Raw genomic sequence first — 19247 nt, forward strand, 5'->3', positions numbered from 1 at the left:
GGGGGGAAGTAGCACACCATTTTTCTCTAGTGGTTAAACTTGATGGATTTATGTATTTTTTCAACCTAACTCTGTAACTAAGTAATTTGCAGCATTTTGGGTTTGAAAGCCCATATGAATGAATGAGCTTCCAAGTGCAGCACAATGCAATGTGCACAGCAAAGTATGTGCATTTAGTAAAGTGCACCAGATCCTTAATGTCGAAAGGTGCCCTAAGGGTGCTGCTCAAAGCTTTATGAAAGCTTTGTATATGCCATTCTTAAACATTGCTCCTCAGACCAATCTTAAAAATCTGAAACCTGTTATAATTGATCAGAGCATTACTCAGGTGACCTTTTTGGAATACATAAAAGTGTAATTACATTTCATATAGAGATGAGATATTAGTTAATTATTCAGACCACTGACTTGCAGGCCATTAGGCATAGGAATATCCAATGAAAACTTTTTTCTTGTTTCATTTTAGTATAACACGCCACCATTGATCAAGTGATGCTATGACATCATCACAATTAATCAATAAATATTTAAAGACAGATGGAGAACCATTGGATTAAGCTACACTCTTTGCAGTGGTAGGTTATCAGAATGGGAATATTGTAAGAAAAGCTTTAGTTTCCTTTCTTGTTATAAACCCTGATATTTCCATATAATACATGAAATCAAAACACGAGTACATAACTATTCACTTTGCATAATAATTATGGAATTTCTTGTTTGTTCTCAGAAAGAGTAATGTTGTTATGGCAACCATTCATTTGCTGCAAGCTTACTGTATACTACTGTAAATTTCAGAAAACAAATCTGAATTGTGTGTCCTCATGGGATTTGAAAGCATTAGTCCATCTGATTTATTATAGTTATGGGGACGTTATTACTTGTTGGTGTCTTTTATTTCTTGTAGACTCAGCTGCTGATTTTCTGACTCGCCATGGATTATGGGCAGATGGACTGTTTGGCACACCAGGCCTTTGCCTACAGACAGCAGGGCAGAGATGTTTTTCTGTAAAGCTATAAATTACATTTGTTTGAATACAGTCATCTCCTATATTTTGTATTTGTGAATTCTCATTCCAAGCTAGTTTAGGGCAACTAGAACGGATTCTGTCTCACCAAGGTGATCCTAGAAAAAAGCTGATGCTATGACTGCTAAAAGTTGTGCACCTAACGGCTCAATGGATGGAAAAAGTGCCCAGATTAGTATTAAATTGATAGTAAATGCATATTGGGAAAAGGACTGTCTTGCATTAAATTACAATAGGTTAGATTTGCACAGGGACACTTTATAAGCTGCTGCCTGCCAAACATCGTCCTATGCAAATTACAAATTATGAAGTAGCATTGAAGGATTTGAACTTCTATCAGCTGTTGTTTTATTGCTGTCTGTGTCCCCATAAAAGTAGATTTATTATTTCTGTCCTGATCACCAATGTCACCAGAAATGAAAATGAGGGGAAATCTTCAATTTTGTGAAGCCAGCCAAATAATGGTTTCACCTTTAATGGGGAAACATATTACTGTGACTGCTATAACTGCTTATATAGGGATTTATTAGCATTATAAAGGAATCTTCTTACTTCCTGTTGAGTGTTTAGGAGTGAAAGTGAAGGGCTAGATACATTGAAAAGAAAAGTTATTAATACACCAAAACAGCAAAATGTGAATGGGCCCTATTACTACACAGAACAAAGGGATGGCTATGGTGTTCAGGGCTGGACTTGTACATTTTTCACCCTTAGGCAAGCTAACTTGTGCTCAAGGGGCATATATATTTTTGTAATGTATTAAAGCCAAAATAGCAGTACAAATGCCACCCCTAGTGTCCATGGCACCCTAGGCCATGGCCTATTTAGCCTTGTGAGAAATGCCCTGATAATAGGAAGCAGACAAGTAGCATTTATTAATTATTGATTGCACAGATCATTGTGGATTTAGTTGTAATCAGGCTAATAAAATAACCTCATGTGTTGAGAAAGGGAGGTAAGAGAAAGAGAAAGGAGGGAAGAAGGACAGAGTCAGAGAGAAAAAGAGATGGTAGAGAGAAAAAGAGTGAGAGGGAGAGAAAGAGTCAAAACAACACTAAAGTTACTATAATGAGAAACTGCAGCTGTAACCTGGGTGTTTTATAGTTACATAAGTAAACTATGTAACCAAAAGACCAGTTGACACCCTAAGGCCATCAGTTACTCTGTGAATCAACAATGTACAGTGTTATTTCTTTTACATATTAACATTTTGGAACAATTTACAGAACAGGCTAGAACTTGCTGCTATAACTATTTCATGCTATAACATCATATACTGTAAAGAAGTCTTTCTATAAGTGGCAGATAAACCTTTTTCCTGCTAAAACAGAGTTCCCCTTTCTCATTTGTATTGACCTTAAAGTGAATACTGTTGCACTCATTTTTCTATATGGGTTATTTATATATTTGTACAATGTAATCATATTTCTTTCCTATAGATCCTAGTGAAGGGGTATTATGTACTCCAAAGAGCTATTCTGCATGTATGAAGAGTACATACTTTACCCACAGTGAGGCTCAATAGACTGGATAGACTGTGCCATTCTGTGGGTAATTTGCTTTTATGAAATTATGTGCAGTTAGTTACAACATCCTCATATAAATCCTCACACGATAACCCTCTAATAGAGAGTATAGATATAAGGTGCTTTAATTCACAGAGCACAATGTTCTGGCTAAAGCAGATAACATACACCTGGGGGCTTTAGGGTGCAACCCAAAATAAACTGATATAAATCCAAATGTTTACCAGCCACTACACCATCTAAATTCAATACACTTTAAATGGGATGACATAATATTTCAGAGCTGACATATTTTATAATTACTAGTCCCTTTTTTGTAGACCAATAAATGCTGTATAAAACTGGGAAGGATGTTTCTTGGAAAGGGTCCAAGAAGTTTTTATTCTGTGTGATATAGAAGTGATACAGCAGTCTAGCAACCTCATACAGATTATAAAGCCCTGATGAAGAGGGACTTGAGCCCCCCAAACATGTTGTATGTAACATTTTTGATCGCCACAATAAATCTAAGCTTTGAACTCCACTTTAATTGTTGTGGCACTCACTTTGTTCTTTCAACCTCATCATAGAACAGCAGTGCTGTGTAGGGACTGACTACAGTGTTGTTTGTAAGGGCTGACACTTTAGTATACAAAATATGTGCTATTTTGCTTTGAAAGTGGCATGCAAATACAAACCATGGGAACTTGTGCTATGACATGACTTACTTTTCACTTTTTAATAGGTTTTACTGAATTTTCTATAAAGCCTGTGGTTTGTAATTAAAAAGCTTGTTTCATTAATGCTGGCAGGCTGCCTTTAGTTTAGAAATAACGCATGATTCAAGATTAGGAATGCATTTAAAAGCTGATGTCATTGATATAGCAGGAAGAGGGTGTGGGAGTTGATGTGGCTGCATATAGCTACATACATATATATTACCTGGCCTGCCTTTCTGTGCTTACCTGATTATGGGTGTGCTTACCTGCTCTGCTACCTGTAATCATTTTCCCTAATTGACATCAAGATTTACAAATGAACAGTTTACTCTACAAATATTAAATTTTATGACAGTCAGTGTTAGACACTGAACAAGTGGGCATATTCAATAAAGAAGCAGAAGGCAAAGAACTGTAAACTTATTGTCAGATACATTTTGCCACCTTTTTATTCGTGGGTCAAATTTGCAAAAACATTTGTCTATCGAAGAGAAATTCTCCAACATCTAGAACCTACAATCACTCAAATATAGGCTTTAGTAACATTTATTATACTACGTTTACTACTACTATCACCATATAATATAATAATAAACATGGTAGGGGGTGGCACAGTGGTTCAAGTGGCTAGCATTTCACCTTGCAGTGCTAGGGGCCCCAGGCCTAAATCTTAGTTACGACACCATCTGCATGGAGTTTTCATGTTCTCTTTGTATTCATGTGGGTCTCCTCCAAGGACTCAAATTTCCCCCACACCTCCAAGAACATGCAGTTAGGTTAATTGTCCTTGGTGCATGTGGAGAATAAACAGCTAAACCAAAGTGCAGCACGGGCTGCCAGCTGCTGGGCACAACATGGATGTGTGATAATAATAAATATTCTGTATTAAAAAAATTTAGATCATTTGAAAAACATGGCAGATGTTATATTTACAAAGGACATTCGCATTTTGGCCACTCTAGACTAGGATAATTTATCTTTTTGTCCTGTAGATGCCAAAACTGCTTGATCATCTCATTTCACATTTACTGCACATTAGCCAAACTGTAAAATAGGACTGAGAATGTTTTCATTAGCAGTCCCTTTGTGTATTATGAGTCCCATTAGTATTTTTGGGCTCTGCATGCCCCCCCCCCCCCCATAAGTAAGCTATGGAAATATTTAAAGAAAAGCAGCCATGGGTAGCCATTTATGTTCACTAGAATGTCAAAGTTGTCAACGAAAGGGAAGAGCTCAGATTCAGCAGGGTGGATACACACACAAAGTCATTCTGGGCATCTGGCTTTGGAGATGAACCAGCTTGTGTTTTTGTAGTCCTGCTAGGGAACATAGATTATTTTTTTTAATACAGTTACTTTTTGGGACAAAAAATGCTTCCCTGACCCCTGTGCCCTCTTTATTCTAAATTGAGTGCAAGGTATAGACCCCAGATCCCACACATTTAGGCTTACACATTCTCACATGGCTCCTCCATCCTGACCAACCCACCAATTCTGGATGTTGTGAGTGTTGATAAATTTGGATCCCTAATCTGGGGGTTGGTGGAGGAAATAGTGCCCCAAGGTGCTGTTAAAGGCAGACTAAGAGCTGCATCTGGATACAATTTGGGTAACAGATAATGCTGGACATCCTCCAGCCAGGAAGTGAGTGCTAGATAATGTTGTCCATCCTCTCGCCAGGAAATGAGATGGGCTCTATCTTGCCTATTGCAGCTTCTAATGTACACTAAGCCTGCACAACTGGGCAAGACCAGAAATAAGGATGAAGTTTGGCTTTAGGACATATGTTGACTTTACTGGAGACTCCTAGGGACAAATGTATCCTAAATGTGCCAAAATCTTGAATATGTCTAGGTCCACCCTACACAATAAACACAACCCCATACTGATGATGTCTTATGGATGTTCCGGAAGGATGCATTACCACATGCAGAATAATAGAAACACACAGAATTCATATATAACTAAAAGAGACCATCATAATAAGCCTGGGTGTCATTGATCTTTTTTCATTTTTTTATTTATTGCCTCATTGTTTTTACATAAACCATTGCCTGCACGGTACCAAAATGCTCAAAGTTGACTATCGGTAGACGTGCAAGTGTTGGCTATAGCCTGATGATTTGTGTTTAGTTTGGAGGAAGGGGATTCGACTCCTATATTTATTCACATTGTGTAAGGCCTAATCTCGTATCTCATTCTGGCACATAAATTATCCTTACACTCACATTTAATTGACAAACTAATTTTTCATTAGAGCTCGGTAAAATTACACTTAGCAGCTGGCAAACATACCCACAATGGTATGAAAAGATGGAATATTATTGCTGCAGGCTACAATTATAACACATTGCTGTAATTCACAGTTGTGACATGTCGTTTTGAACTGACGCACACTTCGTAAATCGCAGAAGCATATGGTTTTCATCAAATTACGATTCCATTCCCAAATCTTGTTTTTTGAAAAATTTTAAATAAAATCTGCCTATGTAATCTGTTTTCCTGCTAAAACAGTAACCCGTTACACCTATTGTTATTTTTCTAGCAGAATTTCCAGGATATGCAGGTGCATCTATTATGTATAGAATTTTCAAAACAAAAGATTCTAACTATCCCTTAATGCATGTATCCCAAGTGACACCTCTTGCCATCCATCAACACAGATAAGCCGTAATGATTTTGCCTCTGCTGCACGGCGTTGGGGCTTAGTGTGTTGTAGTTGCCATAGCAATGACTATACCCAGTTAAAAAAGAAGCCAGTGAAAAAGGGATGACATTTTTCCATCCTGGCATCAATCCCATGTCACCAATTTCTACTTTAAATGAGCGGACGAGGTCCAAAACAAATGTGTGATTTGTATTTCCTCGTTCATTCACAGTTCCTCTGGAGTACGCAATTGCTTAAGCTAATAAAGTGTAAACCACAGGAATTTGAACATTCACACATTAGACAGCAGAACATCAGTCAATGATAGCTAATTAATCCTTGTGCAGGGATGGACAGTACTTAGATGCTGACTGTGAGCATCAGTAAATACTCATGAGGTTACTGCACACTGGAGGCAATTAAAGAGTCAATTGGAATTAAACTTTGCATGAATAACTACTAATCCCCATATCCACCATTACATAGAAACAAACAAAAGTAGATGCATTTGTAGTCCACCCTGGTTTTCTTTATTCCCTGCAAATAACACACTTTCTGTCATTGGGTGGCTACTCTCACTTCTCCACTGTATGTGTTAGGAGACTTTTTTCTGTCTGGCAATCCCATGCTGTGCACCACCACAGTATAGCATGCCCTGATAATTCCCTCCAGTGATGTTGCTTGCAGCAAAAGTGACGCACTGCGCTGATGCACAACGCAGGATTGACGGCCAGTTAAGCGTCTAACAGTATGTATTGAAAACCCCATTGTTGCCACTTAGGTTTCTCTACAAACATAGACCCTTTCCTTATGACCCTGGGAATGTGGAGATCACCATTTTAGAGAAGAACAATAACTCAGCTCACAGATCAAGACAAATAGTTTCTAGAAGGTATTTTCTGTATTGCTATAAATGTTTTTCAAATGACAAATAATGAAAAGGAATAACAACAATGGAAAGTGGCAATTTATTACAATTCTGTTCTTAGGCCTAATTCGGCATTGCACTGGCAAGTGGTGAAAAGTGGAAACACAAGCTTGCCTTTTACGTGGGATTGTTGAATCTCCAATTACAGTTGTGTAGACTGCAAGATTTATACATAGGTCCTCACCTATGGTCATGATATGTGTTAGGAACAATGGCAGGTCATGGCTACAAGAGTCACAGTCCCCACATTTATTAGGTATCAAAAAGAATGCCTTTTAGCACAAAGTATACAGGCAATGGATGTACCAGCACCACCACTCCAGTTATAGGGTCTATAAAATGTTGATACCAATATGTTATTTTTCACCACTACTTATTATTTTGCTTGCTTTGCATAATAACAACTGCAATAATATAGAGGTTGGATACCTGGTTTATTGTAGAATAGCAATTCTGTACATCAGATCAAAAGGAGGACAAAAGAGAAGAAAAAAAGGTGAAGGGGACTTTTAGGAGCTATGCAAGAGGTGGACATTCTGAATTTAAGAATTCAAATGAAATTAGGTTAAGGACACAGCAGTCTTAAGCTACGTACACACTTCCAATTATTATCGTTGGAAAACGAACGACGAACGATCCTGCACGATATCTACGAACGATCGTATAGCACCGATCCTGCACATAGAGATAACGACACGATCGTTCGTAGATATTGTACACACAATAGATACGATCGTTTGAGCGATAGAGGAACTATGTGCACGACAGGAAGTGAACGAACGTTCGTTCATTACGCATGCTCAGCCCATGGACGATCAACGAACGACCGTACACACGAACGATGTTCAACGATCGTCATCCAATCCGATCCGCCGGTCCGGTCGTTCGTTTCCAACGACTTTCCTCGTTCGTCGGCGTCGTTGGTTACTTTTTTACGAAAGATTTTTTGCCCAATCGATCATTCGTCGTTCGTTTTGAACGATAAAAATTGGAAGTGTGTACGCACCTTTAGAAGGTCTCAAAGTTAGATATCTTTTCCACTGGATAAAGATAAGTCTTTTAAGGCTGTTTGGCCATATCACCAAACTGCATCAAGATGGCTACTTTGGGACCTTTGTTGAGCACATTTGCCAGATAGGAGGTTCATTTGATTGAAGAATTGCAATCCTAGACACTGGCCAGGCAAATCAAATTTTGGACTGGCCTATTTTGTTTTTTTTTGCTACCACAACCTCCAAAGTCAAAGTGTGCCTTAGGTTTTTGACCCATGAAACGCATTGGCTGTTGTATCATTTGAACAAATAAAGTTTCCTTTGACTTGTGTGCAGTTTACAAATTAATATTTTTGGGGATTTTTACTCCAGGCACACAGATTGGAAGTCCAGTCAAATAAGAGCAGCCTCACCAGGGCCTAAAAACTATTTGAGGTTTCTCCTGGAGTACACCCCCTTACTTAATTGGGATGACAAGAGAGTGAGGTGTTCTGAATTCTAGCAAAATAGAAGTGCTGACAACATGCAGAGTTGCCAACACAACTTAGGAACTTAAGAGCTGAATACATTTTTAGCACAAATCCCAGTTATTTTTGTGTCTTTGCAGCAGGACTAAGCATGGAGATCCCCCTTCTCTCCATCTCGATCGCCCCTCCCCTCATCTCTGGCTTGCAGAGCAAAACTGCCTTCTCCTAAGTCCCAGCCATGATTTCCTATAGCTCCGGGCCTCTTCTATCTGTTATGAGTGCCACAAGGCCAAATCTGACCACTGATGATTCCCACCACATTCTTCCTACCTTCCTTCAACCAGAGCAACAGGGGAAGGAAAGGTGGCAGGAGTACAAGCAGCAATAATCCCCTAAATGCACTACTGGATGTACTGCATATTTTTTACATAGATTTTAATAGCAGAGCATGTGTTAGGTTACTTGAAGTTCACTTGGCAATTTGCTATCGCACAGTGCTCCCCTAAAAATTGCTTCATTTTTTTTGGAGTGACTTACTATACCCCCATGTGGTTTTACAAGGGTAGAGTGATCCCCATTCATATCTGTGCTCAGCAGGTGTGGACACACTGCTGTTTTCTATTAAAAAAAAGTTCACGTCTTGTTTTTTCCAAAGTTATTGTTACTAAACCAGTGATATGTTTATGGCTTTGCTTATCCCAACACTGCAACTTATTATAAATTTGCTGTTAGCATCAAAACTCAGGAAGCTGAGTCACTAATTGTATAGGGCAGCGTAATTAATTCAACCTATTACCATAAGGAAAACCTGTATTTATTCTAAGCAAATCCGCATAAATGTATGGCTTTGTGTTGGGCTTACCTCTTGTCATCCCATTTTATAGTCATCACACCTGCTTAGTGCAAATTCCTAAGCCATCTGTGCCGCCCTGCAGCTTAATATACATTGCACAACCTCAAGCGAGAGCTGAAGGATAATTAACGATACCTAACATTAAACTTTTATAGCAACAGGCAGGTCTGAATTTAATCTATTCCTCTAGCAGTGGTTATCAATAGCCGTGACACCAAAGGCTGGTGTGGCCACCTTGTAATTGATGCTAATATTAGAGTAAATAAATTCTTGATTGAAAGAATGGAAGAAATTTTTTAGACTTGTTATTAAAAATCAGCTGTTAAATTTCCATATGTCATCAACATCATGAAAAAAGAGCATATATACTGTATACACAAACATTTATGCATTGGTGATTTTAAAATGTGGAATGTTTCATGAACATTGGACATACCATAGTCAATTTAAAGATGTGTCCATACATTGGTGGTGAAAACATGGCAGAGCTTGTAGGTTGTTCGTTGTGCAACAACATTTTACTCCTAGGGCCCCTACATTGACAAATAACTTTTTGGTTGTTTTACTGGCCCCAAACTGGATTAGATTATTGTGAAAATCTATAAATAAGTTTATATGAGAATTCAAGGAATGTGGCTTTATGCACCAAGCTAATAAGCACCAAACAAAGGTCCCTGCAAAACGACAGGCTATGTTACCCAATGCCCTGTACGCACGCATGCAATGCAGTCATTCTGATGTCTGGAAAGTGTTTTTGTTTCAATCCGTTTTATTGAATATTAATAACATAAAGAACAGGTACAGAAAATGGCACATACAGAAATATGGGGGCACTCTGCCCCTCCTTGCAGAAACACATTATACAAAAAGTGACATTTTACATTGACTTATCAGTACTGAAAAGAGAATAAAACAAAATATAAGAAAGTGGGGTCAACCGAAGGAAAAAACATACAGGGATTGAAAAGCATCCCAAGAAGAAAACACCCCAAATCAAACAATTTTTGTTGCCTGAGTGAGAAACCATAGTAGCTGTTAGGGAACTAATAACTCGAGTAACCCTCGAGGGCCTCATATCCTCTCTCTGACCCCTCTCTGGGCATACCCGGTGATGCCACCATTAATTCCTAACCATAAACAAAGGCAAAACAGTGAGCCCAAGGGTAAACATGGGAATGGGCAAGGGGCAGGGGGGGGGGGAAATATCCGACTGGTCTGTTGCATATACAAACTCAGAGTCCACCAAGAACCCAAGTATGACAGAACTTAAAACTTCCTAGCACTCCGCAAGGTTTACTGCCAAATCAATTTAAATTGGGGCGATTCTTTGAACCAGTCCCAAGTCGACCATATCAGCTTATATTGCTCCGTCTTATCCTCATCTTCCGCTATCAGTCTCTCCATGTGTTGTATTTTTTCCAACTCCACCAACCAATCTCTCATTGTGGGTACCAAGGGCTGTTTCCACTTTCGGGGTATGATTGTTCTAGCTGCCGTGAGAAAATGTCTAAGCACATCCTTCTTACAAGCCTTAATGGACCCACTGGAAAGTGTTTTATGGCAGCCAGGGGAAGGTCCCTGAAGGAAAGGGAAAGATCTTTGTTGGGACCAGAGCACACTTCTTGGTGTCTGGAGTGGTTTACTTGGGGATTTTGCATGGGGAGTCCTGTGTTGGTTATGGGAGTTGCCTGTATATGCCATAAATGCCCATCTATTGTCATGCTTGCACATTTGTTGCCCACATATCACCTGTTGTTGTCCTTATATAGAAATGATTACTCATTTGTTGCCTGTCTACTGTAACAATTCACTGTTGCTTGGCCACATATTGTAAATGATTTGTGGCACATTGTTTAAATGACTATATTACTAAAAAATAGTCCTATCTAAGCCTATCACTATCAAACCTTGTTGCTAGTATCCCCATGTTTCTTTAATGAACCTGTATTTTTTATCTTCTTTGTATGCTTTTTCTTCATGTATATTATTGCTATTCATTTGCTAATAAAGATCATTTTGACCTATAGAATGGGTATTAAATATGATCCACCCTGGGTCTAATAGGTATGTTACTGCATGTGGGCAATAGGTTCTTGTGAAAAATCTGCTTCTTTGCCTCTTCCTTTAAATGCACACTTGTGTATTTTAGGTATCTTCCAGAACACAGAGAAAAAAGTAATAAGAGAATTCAGACAGGGCAGGTTCTAATTCTGATATTTCAATGCAATTCTAATGACTCAAAAGGCAAGGTCACCACCATACCCTCAAACATTCTGGCCTCTTTCTTCACAGAGCTAACTAAATTAGAGCTTTACCTTTTTCTTATTCTATTTTTTATTCTAAGCGTTCATTAGCTGAGCAGCAAAAGGCAGAGCTAATGCACATGAAAGTATAAGCAATGGTAACTTCCTATTATTCCCCACAATTAATTACAAATAATCATCAACATTTAGGATTAGGAGAGTGAATGAGGAGTTTAGCATTTGCCAGGAGATCAGCTTAGTGTATTTAAAGGCCATGATATTTTTGTTTTTTGAATTATTGGAGAAAGTTTTTTATTGAGTTCACATCTGTGCAGTGTGGCACCATACAGTTTATCGCACACACTATCTCACTGTTTCACAAGTTGTATTCATTGTTGTTCTGCAATGCAATTTATTCCAAATAGCAATCCAACACACTTTGTTGACTGAAGTGCTTTGCACTCTGCTGCACCACAAAGAACCCTATCCACCACGCTTTGTGTTGTGAATACATCCAATTATGTTGCTCTGTATTTGAATTAATGTACTGCTATATTATTGTGCATTCTATGCTGGGTATGTTTGTGGGTGACTTTAGTGTGACTATTAGTGTTGTGCATGTCATTTGAGTACATGCAGAATGGTGCATTAATAAAAGGCAAGTTTGAGGTCATTTTTAATCTAATTGCTGTGAGTTGCTACAACTTCTGCATTGATCTCCACCTATTTAAAGTCAGTCTGAATTAATAAACACAGCCCCGATACAGATAAAAGGGATCAGCAACTGCTCTCCTCTCACTTTCATTATTATTCTAAATATCCAGCTTCCAAAATCTGTTCACTGCCCATCAATATTCTGTGCGCACCTTGTATTACGTATGGTAATAGAATTCACTTGGCTGCCTGAAGACCTGCCCTCATTCACCAGTCCAGCTGGTATTGGAGTAGGTGATCTTATAATGAATTAATCAGTGCGGTAACAGCTGCCGTGCAGGTGGCAGAATTAAGTATTTCCCCTTTATTTCCTGGAATACCGAATAACAGAACAATAAAATTGGAACTGCCTTCTCAATTGTGCAAATCAAATTACATATAGCCCCCAAATTCTACTTCCACGGATATGATCTGCACATTTTATTGCACTATTACTTTTTTTTTGTTTCCGCTGCATATTTGGCTTGGCACAACATCATCTAAGAGTTAATTAGATCATGCTAATTTTATGTTAAGCTCTCAGCTTCAGGAAATCCCAGCTGCTGGCAAAAAGCCTGGTATTTATCCAAATGGATCCACATGAAACACAGCTGTACACTTATGATTAGGCTCTATTTAGACAAAATAATGATTTTTCTATTATTGACTATTTTCTTTTCTTGCTTTTTGAATTGCACAGGCGTCGGCTGGCTGAAGTGCTTTTTTTGGGGTGCCGTGAAATATTTTGTTGTACATCATTTAGCGACATGTTTTTGAGCATGTGGGTCTTTATGGCAGATAAAGCCTTTGATTGGGAGATTTGAATGCATAGTTGAGCTGTGGTTTGTGATATTCCCTGGCAGCTTCAAAATGCTGGATTCTCTGTTTGGCCTTGTCTGTAGGTTGCAAGCTTTCTGCATTTGTATGGGTCTCCTCCAGGGGTTTGGAGTTCTTCCTACAGCCAAAAGCTCACTACATGGTTTATTAGACTTTTATCTAAATTTGCTCTTTAGGCTGTTGGTGTAAAAGTGGTCATCAATGGGCCAATTAAATCACATTATACTTTTAATTTTTAACGCTTCTGAAGATTTTCTTGACTTGATTGGGGCCCAATTTTTCCCTTTGCTATGAAGAAAAAAAAAATTCAGACCAATGAAAACCAATGGCATCAAAAAAGCACTGGATTTAAAGCAGTATTAAATTCTTGCTGGTGTGGCTGAGTTTTTGCCATAACTGACAATTATGCATACTGGTTGCTGAATATGGTACAAACTTACCTAGTTGTAGGTGCTCTGAATCAATGACAGGTTCAGGAACCTGTCACCACTGTTGCCATTTTTACTGCTGACTCAAAAATGTATTTCCAAGTCCTCCTCAGTTAGTAGATGGCACTGATGGTGTAACTTCTGAGCATTTAGAAAACTTACATTGTTCCTGGTGTCTTGCTCTATACATGATGGTGCCACATAAAGAGCAGGCCATGTGCTGTGGAGTGTGGGCAAAATTCAACAAGCCACCAATAGCCAGGGGAAAGACTTTTCATACCTCTTCTGCCAAAAAACACTACCTCCTGGTGACTAATTTTTTAGGTTAAGTTTATTGCAGCAAAAAAATTATTTTGGTATTTTATCTTTTAAGAGATTTTTCATTAGGATCTAGTTAAATGAGGTCTGCCAGGGTTAGGATGGATTCTGTGACCTCCTGACACATGGATCATGTGCTTAGACAAATGAAAGCTGCTGTGTTAATACCAGTGAGGGACTTCATCATATGACATATTTTTATTATTTTGTATTTCTAAATAATCAATTCCACTGCCAAATGCACTGGAAAGTGCCTCAATGCATTGATCACTGTAGTTCATTGGCTTCTGGAGTAAATGAGTCTATAGGGTTCAGCTGATTTTTGGGATAACTGGATGATAACTAACCCCTATGGTCTACCCACTAACAACACCCTCTCACTTTAATTGACTGCAGTGATAATGGTAAAAAAATTGGAATTAAAAGGAGAGAAAATGGCATCTTAAAGAAAGGACTGTCAGGGACCAATATGTTGCAGCACATCTGCACTGTTGCATCAGTGGTCCCCTGTAGCTGGAAGCCGCGCTGCCAATGGACCTGGATTAAGGTAATTATAACTTTAATCAAGAGAAGGAAAAATAAAAAAGCATTGGTGTGGGTTATGAAGGAAGTTGGGAGGAAAGCAGTGTTACATATTTGCTCAGGGATGCGCTTTAAGGTTAGGCTTACAGTATGAAAAATGTTATCAATGTTATTTTCAATCAATATTACAACCTTAATTACAAACTGTTTGAATGTACCCTGAAGAATGACTACAGGTTTTGTATGTACCATCCACCTGTTTCATATTGTATAATTATTGTTTTCACCAATACATCCAAATGAAATAACAAAAAGTGGTTTTGATTTCAATACAATGGTAATCAATCAACACATAATAGAAAACAGCATTGCCCCATCAACTTCAATCATCCCTTTCTCCAATATAAAATCATAAATACAATATTTTAGTTTAAAAATATGGAATAGCATCAAGATAGTGTTGGGTTAGGGTTCAGGTGGTTTGTGAGAAACAACTTTTTCCCATTTTCACAATTGATATATTAATGTTTACCTACAGCTGTTTGTTATATTACTCGGACTAAGATTTTATTTCTACCTTCAAACAAATAAAAAAAGTTGCAGGTTAATACTAGAGAAAAAATGAAAATTTATCAGCCAATATATAGGTTTTGAACAAGAATGTGGCCATAAGTACCACATTTTTCTCTCAATTCCATTTTTCCTGCAAAAGATACCCTCGCTATTTGTTGAATGTATTTTCAAGCTCTCATAACCGCACAAATAAAAGAACAGACCACCAATTTATTATTATCAGTCTGTAAGCAGGAAACATTTCATGCCATGGCAGTTGTGATTTTTATTGTAAGACCTGTACCCTGAAAAGTTTTCATTTAACTTGTATTTCGTTTTACTATCACTTTTTTTTTCTTTTTTTTAAGCCAATGTACATGTAACATGGTCGCATATCAAAGCAAATGTTCTATAAAAAATATAAAGAATGACCAGTGAGTTCAGCAACATTAGGAAATACATACCATTTTCAAAGTGTTTATGAAAAAATACTTTTTAAATAAAGTTTTAAAGCAGTGTTTCTCAACCAGAGATCCTACAGAAATTACTGGGGTTCCTTGAGCAATGAGCAGTTTGTGGCTCTCAGCTCAGTTTAACTGATACCAATGATCATTTTGGCTATCTGTAAGGGTGGTATTCTCCCTATGGTCAGCAATGTAAGGGACGTTATTCCTGCTTACCCCTACATATAGTTATATATGGATATAGTCGTTATAGCAGGAGTTCCCTAAAGGCCTGAAAGTTTTTTCAAGGGTATACCCATCCTAAAAAAGTTCAGAAACAATGCTTTAAAGACCTTGCTTCTTTGAAAAGTTTATAATTTTAAATGTACATGGGGGTGGCCATATTTGCTCTTTACATATGCAGCCTATATGTGACAACAATGCACTACCTGTAGAAAAGTTAACTTTTTTTTACAGGTATTAAAGAGACCCTGTCAGGTTTAAAAAAATTAGAATAAAGGTACCCAGATAAAAGTAATATTGTCCTCACCTTTGGCGGCCCACCTATCCTCCATCCAACATTGCAGCACCCGTAAGACTCCCAGGGATCTGTCACTTTAATACACAATGGTTCTTTGCTCCAACCCATGCAATACCATAGGATTCAGCAGTGATATATGCCTATTGGAATAGAAGAGGAAACTACAGTACATGGCTGAAAACAAAAGCACACCAGACTGCTAAAAGATACATAAGGCTGCAATGTCCTAATCTGAGTGCTGCTTTATAGCTTACAAAAGGCTGATGTAAAGTACTAAGTAAAATTAGGGCTGTTACCACTAGCCAGTATATATATATATATATATATATACTCTAAAGTGATTTGTAATTTTTACTTAAATGGAGTTGGTTGCTGTTCATCTTACTTTTATTGTACTGCATCCATAAAGGAGCAGAATTGTCCTAGAACAGGAGGTGTGTTAGGGTTACAAAACATCTCCTGATTTCCGTAACATATTGGATTCATCTCTAATGACTTTTTGCGCACCCCAACTGATATCAAAATTGATCATTCAAGGCTAAATTCTACTATCCAGTTGAAGACCATTCTTCATGCTGCATTCTTCAACTATCATGTATCACATCATCTCAGCTTTCTGTTCCTGGCCTGCCAGAAATGGAACCCATGTTTTTCTGCTGTTGCAGCTTCAAGGTTCAACACTTTTACATTTTACATGCTTTTCTGCTCATCGCAGTTTTAAAGATTGATTATCTGACTTACTATAGTCTTTCTGTTGGCTTAAGCTGCGTACACACGTCCAATTTTTATCGTTGGAAATGAACGACCGATTGGCCAAAAATCGTTTGTAAAAAAAGTAACCAACGACGCCGACGAACGAGGATAGTCGTTGGAAATGAACGACCGGACCGGCGGATCGGATTGGACGACGATCGTTGACCATCTATTGTGTGTACGTGCATGTTCTGAGCATGCGCGATGAACGAACATTTGATCGATACAGGCTGTATTGTGTATGTGAGTGTGTGTGTATATATATATATATATATATATATATATATTCATATATACTGTGTGTATATATACGTGTGTACAATATCTTTGAACGATCGTGTCGTTATCTGTATGTCGTTATCTGTTATATGTACAGGATCGGTGCTTTACGATCGTTCGCAGATATCGTGCAGGATCGTTCGTCGTTCGTTTACAAACGATAATAATTGGAAAAGTGTACGTAGCTTAAGTCTTGTAGGGCCATTTTCCTGGACTTCTCTTATCAACAAAGTGCTTCCATCTGCAGTATTGCCCATCACTGTATGTTTTTTGCTTCAACTTTAGAGACTGTTGTGTATGAGAATTTCAGGATTGTACCAGTTGGTCTGGTACAATCACACCATTGTCAAAATTACACAAACACATTATTTCCACATTCTCGTGTTTACAATGAATATGTGCAGTGAATTTCTGTGCACACCACACTATAGTGTTGACCCACATTTTCTTCCTGAGAAGAGTTTTTGCATGGTTGTACAGATTTTGCTCCCCAGCACCAGGGACTGGAGTAACTTGTCACAGATGGCTGTGCGTAGAGCCAGCTCATTTTAACTTATTTTTAATAAGACTGCTGTATCAGGCAAAATACCCAGCCAAAGCTACAAACACAAAATCTAAAGCTGGTGGCTCAGGGAAACCTGTCATAATCTCCACATAGCTTCCAAGTCAATTTCATAATATTAGTATTTCTTTTTTTCCCCTAGGAAGGACTAATCCTTAGTAATGGTGAAGCAGGAATATTATTTATATAGTGTGTCAGAGTCAAAAGTCAAGCTCTGGTATATGAACATTATAAGAAAACTGTGCAAAGTAATTTACTTTTATAATTTGTTACAAAACATCAGAGGAATTGAATCTTACTGCTGAGCAATAGTTTGTTACATGGTAAGGTGAACCTTCTGTCTTGTGCATCATTGAATACACTACATTTTTCAGAGCTGATTATTTCTAGACAATTTTTATTATTCTCCCTAGGAAGAAGCATGAGCCCACTTACCTTCAGTACTACTCACATGGCACTCAGCTGGATAAATACATCAGAAGCTTTAGGCCCCTTTTGGGCTTGCATTTGAGAACTGCACAGCTACTCCCCAATGCCCTTTTTTAATTTTGTGTGTGGTTGTTTTGTCAACTGCAGTTCAAACGCAACCCTAGTTAACCTCTGTATTCAGTTGGTGAGTGCCATTACAGTTGTGGTTTGCTGCAGTTCAATGTTTTCAGGAAGTTAATGCATAAATGGAAGCTGTTATTCAACTGGGTTCTAACTGCAGTAAGCTGCATAGGGCAGAGTTGCATAGGGAAGCACGATGGCTAAGAGACTGTGGCCTTTGCAGTTGGAATCTTGGCCAGGACACTATCTGCATGGAGTTTGCAGGTTTGCCGTGGGTTTCCTCCGGGTACTCCGGTTTCCTAACACATCCCAAAAACATGCAGTTAAGTTATTTGGCTTTCCCCCAAATTGACCTTAGACTGTGTTAATGACATATGAATATGGTAGGGACATTAGATTGTGAGCTCCCTTGCGAGATAGCTAGTGACATGTCTATGGACTTTGTGAAGTGTTGTGTACTATTTTGGCACATTACAAAATACTGGCTAATTATTCAAATCAATGGAAGTGGCTTGCCATTCAGGGGCAGCCAAAAGCGACGACACCGTGACCGCAACTATTTGCAACCCAATACACAAAGTGGTTACCATCAGCTCCCATTAAAGTGAACAGAATATATAATTGGAGACATTGAGGCTATCAGCCAAGAATGTAGATTTAAAGGGGGGATTTTAGGGGCCAATCCTTAAAATGTGAACATCATGTAAAAGAGCCATTTTTTCATAATGAAAATAACAATGTTATTTCTTTAATTTTTTTAAACTTCCTGCCTTTTTTTATGTCAGAAAGATGCAGGCTGCTCGTTCTGCACATGCCCAGGATCAGTCACTGCGTGTTCCTCAAATGCGAATAAACAAATGCACAATCTCGCACATGTTCAGCGTGAGATCAGTGGTCATTTATTAGATTTGGTGGAGGACACATCACCTGATCTCGAGCATGCACAGTGCAAGATCGGGAGACATCATCAACAACCCAGAAGTAAGAAGAAAGAAGATAATGGCATGGGACATAATGGTGAGCCCCAGAAACAAAATGGAAAGCAAGATACTGCAGGATTTGCTGGGTGTGCAAGTACGTTGATCAAAGTTCTTGCAAAGAATTTGCAAGTTCTGCTTTAGATTTACAAAATTAATTTTCTGGCTTAGTGAATGAGGTGTAGCTATGTGAAAGTTTACTTTGCAAAGACAGAATATTAAACATAATTTTGCCCACACTTTTCCAGTTCAGTTACTATGCTACTATGTTCATGAAAATGAACTTTTACAAGTGAAAATCCATTCCAAGTGAAATGAATTTAGCTTAGTGAATGGGGTGAAAACATCATATGCAAGCAAAAATCCAAACTTTGAAAAAATATTAAAAAATCTTGCATATAATTGAGTTTTCCTT

This window comes from Pyxicephalus adspersus, chromosome 7 (assembly GCF_032062135.1).
Source record: "Pyxicephalus adspersus chromosome 7, UCB_Pads_2.0, whole genome shotgun sequence".
Lineage (NCBI taxonomy): Eukaryota > Metazoa > Chordata > Amphibia > Anura > Pyxicephalidae > Pyxicephalus > Pyxicephalus adspersus.